A 10,539-nucleotide genomic window follows, 5' to 3' on the forward strand; every position below is an offset into this window, starting at 1 on the left:
TAACAAAAGAAAGCTAGAACAACAACAATATATTCCAAGGTTGATCTTGACTAGCACTCAAAAAGAATCCGCAGTTATCTTGAAAAAATGTTTACCATAGTTTGATGAGTTTGGCTACTTAGTAAGTGATCATCATAATCCTAAAAATAATCATGGTTCAAAGATATTAATAATTTCAAAAAGGAGATTTATTAACAGAAATGCATCAACAGTTTCACTTTCAATAAATGTATAATTAAGTATAATCCGAATAATCGAAATGCATATAACACTTTAACGGCAGTGCATAGTTCAAAGGATTTCACAAAATACCCTACTGGCGTCCCAAGTAGGTTACCTATATACCCCATCAGCCTCTTAACGGGTCCACTTAATCCCTATCGGTGTCCCAGAGAGGTCCACTTAATCCCTGCAGGTCCACTTATACCTCACCGGCGTACCGGATGAGTCCACTTAATCCCTACCGGCGTCCCGGATAGGTCCACTTATACCTCACCGGCGAACCGGATGAGTCCACTTGCATACTTAAATTATTTTTAAATCTCTTTAAACATTTGAAAGCAGCAAATATCATGTACTCAACATATCACTGAAATCATTAATATGAATTTCACTGAAACCATTAATAACAGTCACTTTCAATAACATTTCAAAAATAACCAATCAAATATTTTGAGCTCAAATTTAGAAAGATAGCAGTTCGTAAAGACATTCTAGCATAATTGCCAATTTAATATGTATAGAAAAACTCTTACACAAATTCAAGAATACAGAATTATCACAATTTATGAGATGTCAATTCACAAATAAACATTTCACAACAATGTTGTAATCAATTGCAAAAATATCAATTTTTAAATAATAAGGCAGTCATTTACACATGAAATTTACAATGTCTAAATATTCAAAAATAGTAGAAAGAAATCTTACAATTTTACTAACAGCAGAAATATCATATTTATTTCTAATAATTTTAAAGCATTTAAAATTTCTAACATAGTTAAAATATCACAATTTTATTAAACAGATTATTTTTCAAAATAATGAGGTCACTTGCACATAAAATTTATCGTGCCTAAAATTCATGAGAATAAGCAAAAATAATTATTTCATTTCATTTTTAAAAAGAACGGATTATTTTTCAAGATAATGAAATCACTTACACACAAAACTTATAAAATAAAGATCCTGGACGGAAATATCACTATTTATTAAAAACAGACTATTTTTCTGGAAGACGATGTCACTTACTTTAATTCCGAAATTGGGTGAGCATCAGTTTTGGATGTGGGCTTATCATATGCATCATCATAGTCTCGTGTGTATATGGTTCATAGGCCATGGTTAGAGAGAAAGGTTATAGATGCAGAGGGTCCAGTACAGAGAGTAGAGATAGGGAAAGTTTTGAGATGAAGGTTGATGAGAGAAAAAGAGAAGCCTCTTGACTTACAAACGCAGAGAGAGAGAAAAAGAAAGACTTGATGTTTTAAGAGAAAGAGAGAGAAATAGGCGTATAAAAAGATACACGTCAATGCAAGGTGTCGTTTAAAGGAGTGTGATTATAAACCTTTAAGGTGGTGGACCTAAGGTCCACCCAAGTAAAATTAGACCCTCAAGAATATTAACAATGATATCTTTTATTTATTGTTAATATAAAAGCAACAATATCCTAACGTTATATTACTATTAGCATTATTATTATTATCATTACTAATATATAATTATTAATTTATTTATTTATTTTTTATATATTTATTTTAATTAATATTGTTACAACAATCAACAGAAAGAAGAGGCAGGAGTTGATGCTACACGAAGTGGGAAAGATGATGTCATTGATCGAGAATAAATACTTGTAAATGTTATCCAACACCAGTTAGATGGCACATAGCCAATGCATGTTGAGGTTGTTGCTGCTACTCGAGAACAGCTGTGCGTTGATGCTGCCAATCCGCATGGCTAGTTCGATTGGCCTAAGGAAAGTGATGGAGATATGCTTATTGCTTCTATTATTGTTAAGAATACTCATGAGCATGATGATGGCATTAATGATCACGGTGATGTTCTTTCATCAGAGGACAATAGGGCTATTGATGCTATGGCATGTGAACAATGGAATTATACTAATGCCCAAAAGCAGCTATTTGACTATATTGACCATGTTGACCACGTATCTGGTTGTTGATATACATAATAAAGTCGACAATGGTTATAAGTCCAAGTTTCGGCCAAAAAAACATAGCACCTTTAGTATTTATTAGTGATAGAAAAGTGGGTTGTCGCAAGACTCAAAAACATTTAGAGGGTACCGTATTGGTGAGCAAAGGTAAGCCTCCTTCCGGCAAGCCTTTTCATTCATAATTTATTTATGTCACTGGTTGCATGGAATGTTCATGCCTTCAAGGCCATGGTAGAGTGTTTGATATTAGTGTCATTAAAAGTCAGAATAATGTTGAATTATTATTTATTTTAGAGACTAAATTGCCAGTGGATTTGACTAATGTCTGGTCACAGAAGTTTGGGTTTTATAATAATTTTATTGTTCATGGTCGATGGTAGATCCAAAATCAGATTACTTTGGAATCCGTAAATATATTTCGTCGATGTGACTAATATCAATGATCAAATGATTACCATTGAGGCTACTCATTTATATAATGGAAAAATGTTTGAGATATCTGGGGTATATGCTTTTAGCTGTCTCAGAGGGCTTTACTTTGAGATCATATGAGATGTATAGGCTCCACTACAGCTCCCTGGTTGGTACTAGGGGATTTTAACATAATATTGGAGAGTTTAGAGAAACAGAGGGACAATGGCTTCTTAACCTCGAACTCAAAACACTTTGCTCAGGTTATGTCTAACTGTGCTCTAACAAATCTTGGAGTTGCAAGAGGGTGTTTCTCTCGGTCTAATAGTTAGCTTAAAAAGAGATGTATAAGAATAAGATTGAACGGTGCATGGCAACCATGGATTGGGTTTTGACTTATCTAGAATCCAACGAAAAAGTTTTCACCAAGGGGAAATCTGATAATCAATGACAGATTTGGGTCTCGACAGACCTAAACACTCTAAGTACTTTTCAACCTGGGAAAATGCACATGGTTTTATTGATTTAATCTCGAAATCTTGGCAAGGCCAAGTAGGGGGGAAGCCTATGCTTCGTTTTGTTACTTAGTTGAAAAGATTGAGGGGGAACCTACATGCATGGAACAAATATGTGTTTGGTCATGTGGGTGATTCTATTACAGTGGTCCAACAACACTTATCTTCTATACATGATAGCTTGTGCATTGATCCTTCTAATGATGCCTTGATGATAGAGGAGAAAGAGTATACTCAGAAATTCTCTTGGGTCATGAAGAGAGTATATGGAGACAAAAATCGAGGCAGAAGTGGTTAAAGGAAGCAAATTCTAATACTAAATTCTTTCATTTATATATTGTGATAAGGAGAAGGGGCTATCACATTATCTCTTTGAAAGATTAGAATGGGAACTCTCTAGCTATAGAAGTAGATATTGACAATCATATGATTGGTTATTTTGAAGATCAGTTAGTCTAGGAAAGTAATATCGACCTTAATCTGGTTGATCAATTTTTTCCTCCATCTTTGCTTAGTCCTAATCTGAAGGAACAACTGGTTAAGGAGGTGAGCCTGGATGAGATAAAATATTGTATTTGGGGCATGAAGTGTCATAGTGCTCGAGGCCCTGATGGTTTTTCAGTGGAATATTATAAATTCGGGTGGGACATAATCAAGAAGGATCTCTTTATGGCTCTCCGTGATTTCTTTAAGAAAGGTAAAATCCTTAAACAAATCAATTCCATCTTTATTTGTTTAATTCCTAAAGTATCTTCCCCCAAGGTTATGAAATATTTCCGCCCTATTGGTTAGCGTAATGTTTTGTACAAAATCATTAGTAATCTCATTTCTAATCATTTACAGGTGGTGCTCAGCAATCTTGTTGACCCTAAATAAGATACCTTCTTGAAAGGTAGATTTATCACAGATAATATTCTTATGGTAAATAAGCTTATTTCTCTTTGATATAGGAATGCAAGAAGGGATAAGATGTGTTTGCAACTTGATTTGAGTAGTGCATATGATAGAGTATCGTGGGCCTTCCTTTTAGCTAGGCTTCATGCCTTGGGATTTCCAGAGATGTTTGTTTTATGGGTCCAACTATGCATTTCCACTACCTCTTTTCCAGTGTTAAGAAATGACTCTCCAAAGGGTTTCTTTAGAGGTAAAAGAGGATTAAGGAAATGGGATCCTTTGTCTCCATATTTGTTCTTGCTGGTTATGGATTTTTTTAGTAGAATAATTATGATATGAATAAAGGTATGATTCCTAGGGCCTTTCCTTAGGGATGTGAGTATGGTGTTTCACATTTATTTTATATTGATGATGCTATAATTTTTTGTGAAGCATCTATTACTTCTGCCATCACTATGAAAGTGTTTCTCTCTAACTTTGAACTTACTACTGATCGAAAGCTAAACACTGCAAAAAGTAAAGCTTTTTCTTTGGGGTAATGCAGGCTATTTTATCATTGATTTTGAAAGAGTTGGACTTTAGGAAAGATATATTATCAGTAAGATACTTGAGTCTACCTCTATGTCATGGCCATCTAAAGCATATTTTTTTGTCATGGTTTGGTTGGAAAGGTTATTGGTAAGATTGGTACATCGCAAGCTCTTTGTCTATCTTATGCAAGGCGTTACAGTTGTTGAAATCAGTACTTAGTGCATCATCTATTTTTTAGATTTTATCTTTTATTCTTCCAAAATGAACCTGCAATATGCTTGAAAGGTTGTAGAGGACCTTTCTTTGGGCAGGTGTGATAAAAAAAAAGGTGTTCCTCTTGTTAAATAGAAGACAATTTGTTTTACTAAAAAAGAAGGGGGGTTAGGGTATATAATATTGTTGATTTTAATACTGCAAAAATGATTAAATTGGCCTGGAGGATTTTGTTAGCTCCCTTGTCTCTATTAGCTTGATTTTTTAAGCACAAATATTTTAGGAATAATTTCATATGGAAGGTTAAAGCAAAACCGTATTGTTCTTATTCTTAGAGGGTATCTTACTGGGCTTATCTCATTTGAAAGATAATGTCCAAGGGATTGTCGGAGAAAGTCATTTGATGAATTTTTAGGTTGATCCTTGGTTATCAAGGCAACCCATTTGGGATTCCTTTGGTAGTAGAGTACATGAGGATTTGGGGGATTTCGCTTCGTGTAAGGTGTCTGATTACATAGAAGGTTCCCCTCAGTCTTGGAATCTTCCCTGAACCACATCAGCTTCACTTATCAGCATTTGGAGGGAGGTTAGGAGTTATATTATACCTTTGAAGCTTAAAAAGGATATTTTAGTATGGATGCACTCTGCTAGTGGCCTTTTCTCAATTAGAGAGGCCTAGGATTTTATTCGAGATAAAGGATCTTCACAACTTATTTTACATGCTCTCTGGTCTTCTTAGTTTCACCACGGAGCCAAATGTTTTTCTTGGTTGGCCTTCATAATTGCTTATTCACTACATTTCTTTTGCAGCAACGTGGTGTTGATTTGGTTTATGTATGCCCTTTTTATAGGAACAATGATGATAGCCTTCATCATCTATTATTTCATTGGGTGTTCTTGTAAGGTGCATGGAGGTCGATTGCATGGCGGTGTGATAAGTGTTTCACCCCTGGTATTTCTGTTCCTGTTATGCTAAGAAGCTGGTTAGCCATTAGATTTAAATCAGATGGACTTCTTAATATTTAAACTTCTATCTTCTTTACATTAATATGATTTTTATGAGAGGAACGAAATAGGAGAATTTTTCATTCAAGGTTTACAAGAACGGAACAAATTGTTCGGTGGATTTCTTCTCATGTTAAGGAGTTGGCGGATGTAAAAAAGTGGACTTTTCATTTGATAGAGAGAGCAATCATCAATAATTTCCAGATTACATGGCGTTTGCAGAAACCTTGATCCATTATTCCAGTGCCTTGGTCATTCCCTGAGCCTCAACATCTCAAGTTGAATATCGATAGAGCTTCTTTGTATAACCCAGGATTAACAGGTGGTGGTGGTGTTATCAGAGATAATAATGATGCTTTTGTGGTTGCCTTTACTAAGCTATTCAGCACTGTCTCTAATAATTATGTAGAATTTTCTGTTCTTGAAGAAGGACTTAATCTGTCCACAAAGAAGATTTGTTTGCCTCTACAAGTAGAAAGTGATTCATTTTTACGTGTTAATGTCATTCATGATCCCTGTTGTGCACCATGGAGGTTACATACGGTTGCCGTTAATTGTAGCAGTAGGCTTTCCACTCATACATGATCAATTTCCCATATTTTTTGTGAAGCTAATATGGTAGCCGATGCCCTAGCTAAGAAAGTATCTTTCAGTTATGGAGTCATTATTTGGCGATCCAGACCTCCAGACTTTATTTCCCTACTTTTATTTCATGATCTAGCACAACTGCCCTATTATAAGGTTGTAAAATAATGAATTCGTTCTGCCTTATTTTTTATTAATGAAAAATGAGTAGGGGACCTTCTCCCCCACTGACTTACCCAAAAACAAAAAAACATTTGTGTGAGAAATAGCTCCCATGAACCATTTGCAATAAGCATGCACCGGTCTGTATGACCTGGACTTGTCTCAAGGGGGACCTATAGTCTGTAGACTAGTATTATGTTCTCATCACCTATTAGTTGACTTCAGTAGTCCAATTAAGAACCTCAGTGAGGAACTGTCAGTCATGAGAACTATTAGGTCAATGTGAGAAAGTGAGTGTGGGACATAGTCACCAATAGAGATGGAGTGCCTCAGTAAATTCACATTTTTCTTAAAGAAGATGGATCTAATTACCATAAAAATAATTTTAAAATAATTAATTTTATCTAAAATATTTTTTAGAGTATTAAAATGAATTTTTAAAAGCCTTTGGATATTCTATTTTATCAAAATTAATTTTTTAAATTAGCAAAAATTGAAAATTTCAAGTATATAAGTATTCAAAGAGAAAAATATTATGATTTTAAAAATCAATTTATTAATTTTAAAATTTAATTAAGCTTGTGGGGCCCAAGATTTAATGGAGCCCATTACATTAGGCCCACTTATGTGTGGCGTGGGGCCCACTTTTGCCATCCACGAATGGGACACCCTACATATTCCACTTTCTTTCTTATGATATAAGATGGTTTGTTGAGGAAGCCATGTAGAAGGTGTGTAGAGCTTTGGTTGATTGTTTCAAAAAGATGAAAGTATGACTCTTGATTAATAATCATATGACATTAATTTTAAATATATGACATTCTTCATAGAAAAAGATTTTGATGGGATTAGGTTAAGGAAGCAAAGAGATAACGTTCTTTCACCTTCCATTATTAGCAATAGTTAAGATCTCTCACTCCACAGTTACATATTATCAAAGATCAAATCTTCATAGGGATGACTAAACCATAAATCCCAAACCCTAGGCACACTATCATAAATGCATGTTATTACGGGGTAACATCTCTGCATCCTAATTCTCTTCTCTCTCTCTCTCATGGGTGGTACACCACCCTCTCTCTACCCTTCTCTCTCTCATACTCTTTTATACTCATAAGAAAAGGAGAGGGGGTACGCCCCTAGGTGGTTAGCAAGCAAAAAGGGGTTCACCCTACATACTTAGAGAAATAGGAGAGGCCCAACCTAAATACACATGCTCTCATAGTTTGACTAGAGGGTTTAACCAACCTTCCCAATTACTATGATTCAAGAAAGACTATGAATCACGTACGCCATTGGTGGAGGAGACCCGGTGTAGGGTGTATAAAGTCCATTAGAGGTAATCTTTTGGCACATTGCTTTATTTTCTTCTTTCTTATGCTTTTATTTTTCATAATCTCTATTGATTTAATTCGCTCATGTACGACGAAATTTAAAAAAGTGGCAACAAGTGAGAATCCAAATCTTATTTTGCTTATTTATTCGAGTTACAATTGTAATTCTTTGACGTATATAAGTGTTCTAACTGGTATTTCAAAAAAAATTTGAAATTATATGTAATATGCTAGTTCACGTCGTCCATGTTCAGTACATTATTTGAGACGCTGAATGTAATTAATAAGGTGTCTATATGTACCTTGGACCTATTAGAGTTATGACTTTTCAAGGCCTTAAATCTAAGATTCTCTCACTCAGTGGGTATGAATAAGAGAAGATGATTCTAGGCTCTTTGCATACTGGGGCCTAGAATCTTATAGCACAAGAACCAATGAGGTATAAGGGTGTGTGAGAGAGAGAGAGACATTGCTACTTTTAGAGGTGTGAGGGTCACCTCTAAGTAAGGGGACATAATTAGACTACATGCCTCGTGGGATTATGTGTTGGTTAGGACTAAGAGAACCAAAAAGAGATTAGAACCTGAGTACCTTAGTATAATGACCTTATATCGGATGGTCATGATTCATGGGACATGAGCTCGTACCTTGAAATCAGACTGCCTTATGGAATGTATATCCAAAATCGCGCAGGAAACCACTTTTCTGATGTGTTATAATCTAACTAGGAAGAGCTAGTTCACATATACCTTGAGTGGATCTCTGCATATGATTATTTCCATATGCCCAAGGGTGCACATCTAATCCAGTGACACACGAGTGTGATGGGAAATTGATTGGGGGGATTTTGATAAAGTTCTTGTAGAGACCATTAAGAATAGGCTTTTTGGGTAATTCCAAAAAATTGGATCATCATTTTGGACTAACGTAGTAGAGTACTTTGATACATAAAATTCAACCTAGATATATCATTTACCTATTGTCCAATTCAATTTGATGTTACAATGAGCATTTCAAATGGAAAAAGATTTAAATAATTTTTTAGAATTGTTTAGGATTTTTCATAATTTTCAAAGCAAAAATATAAGGTTTTTAAATATTTTTTTGGGGCAATTTCAATCAAGGATATCTGGGGTCCCCACGTGCCACCCAAGTGACCATAGGGTGACACATGGCATCTCCATAGCCACCCCATAGTGCTGACATCAACATGATGTTGAACCTCCTTAGGTGTCCTCATGTGGTACTTTGTGATTTGCTGATGGAGTATTTTATAAGGTTTTAAATGAAAAATAGTTCTATTATTCAAGTGAGAAATTTAATCACATGCCTAGCTGCACTCATGTGAGTTCGTTTACATGTCTATAGGGTTAATGGTAAGCCATTATAACATGTATTAAACCATGTCATGCTGGTTTGAACCGCAAACCAGAAAGATCTTGAGCAAATGTTAAAAACCGAAGGGTTTGGACTCAAGGGTGGAGCGATCCCCAATGAAGGCGCCAAAAAAGATGTATTTCTTTAAGAGGTGCTCAAATGTGTACATTGGATGACTCAATAGCCAAGATAAAACCGATAACGTACATAGTGGAAATGACAATATTTTTATTGCTTATAAAAGCAAATACAAGGGGGGGAGGAGGGGGCAGGCGAAATAACATTGGCTACCAGATCTGGCAAAAGTCAGACCCTCTTAGACCACCACTGCTTGGTACTGAGGAATACCTTGTTGGATATATGGCCTTATATGCAATGCCAAGAAAGTTATGAGTCATAGTGGGAGTGACCAGTGGCTACCAAATGTTTTGCTTACTGGGATCCGGTTAGGCCAAAATAGCCCTATTTAGATTGAAGCAAGGTTCTTGGAGCGTATGATGAACCCAGAGATTTTAGGGTTTTTTACTTTAGTCAGGGCCAGCAGAATTAGTTTCACCACATGTCTTGTGAGCTAGAAAGAGTTTGAGCAAATGTGGAAAACCTGAGGGTTTGGACTCAAGGGTGGGGAGTCCCCAATGGAGTCGCCAAAAAAGATGTGTCGTTTTTTTTGGGGGGGGAGGGGGGAGGGGGGGGAGAGGACATTGGCTACTGGATCTGGCAAACGTCGGACCCTCTTAGACCACCATTGCTTGGTATTGAGGAAGACCTTGTTGGATATATGGCCTTATATGCAATGCCAACATTGTTTTGAGTCATAGTGGGACTGACCAGTTTCTACCAGACTTTTTACATACTGAGATCCGGTTAGGCCAAAATAAACGCTATGGTTCTTGGAGCGTATTATGAACCGAGATGTTTTAGGGTTTTTCCTTTAATCAGGGTCAGTAGAATTAATTTCTCATCATGTCATGTGACCAAGGTTTGGGGATCAGTGGATCCCGATTTATGATATATATGTTTGCTTTTTATAAGCCATGTGTGAATATAGCTGGGTCGTAAGAGGACATAAGCTCAAATTCTTGACATGTGGAGCATGCTCATAGCATTTCCACATACAATCGCTTTTTTTGGAAGTTGTTTTGATACGGATCCACCTATCATAATTGTGCACACGTGCTGAGAAAGGACCCCTGAATCCACAAGAGTGCATGTCCTTGGGGGCACCTGTAGTCCACTGAATAATCTTAGAGTCTATCCACAATCAGTCAGTTTTGATAGGCACACTTATGGTCAAACTGAAGTCTGTAACGCATAGGCGTCTATTAGGCTGGTT

General features: G+C 36.0%; 1 long non-coding RNA gene across 1 annotated transcript in view; it reads left to right on the top strand.

The window, feature by feature from the left end:
- Positions 1-6,521, top strand: part of LOC148782061 (uncharacterized) — a 33,522-nt gene extending 27,001 nt beyond the window's left edge. Inside the window, exon 3 of the long non-coding RNA XR_016056148.1 lies at positions 5,595-6,521. This is a non-coding gene — a long non-coding RNA (uncharacterized LOC148782061). The remainder of the gene's footprint in view (positions 1-5,594) is intronic.
- Positions 6,522-10,539: the final 4,018 nt, after the last annotated feature.

The sequence above is a fragment of the Amborella trichopoda genome, chromosome 5 (genome assembly GCF_054954075.1).
Source record: "Amborella trichopoda isolate Santa Cruz 75 chromosome 5, AtrichopodaSantaCruz75HAP2 v2.0, whole genome shotgun sequence".
Classification (NCBI taxonomy): Eukaryota; Viridiplantae; Streptophyta; class Magnoliopsida; order Amborellales; family Amborellaceae; genus Amborella; species Amborella trichopoda.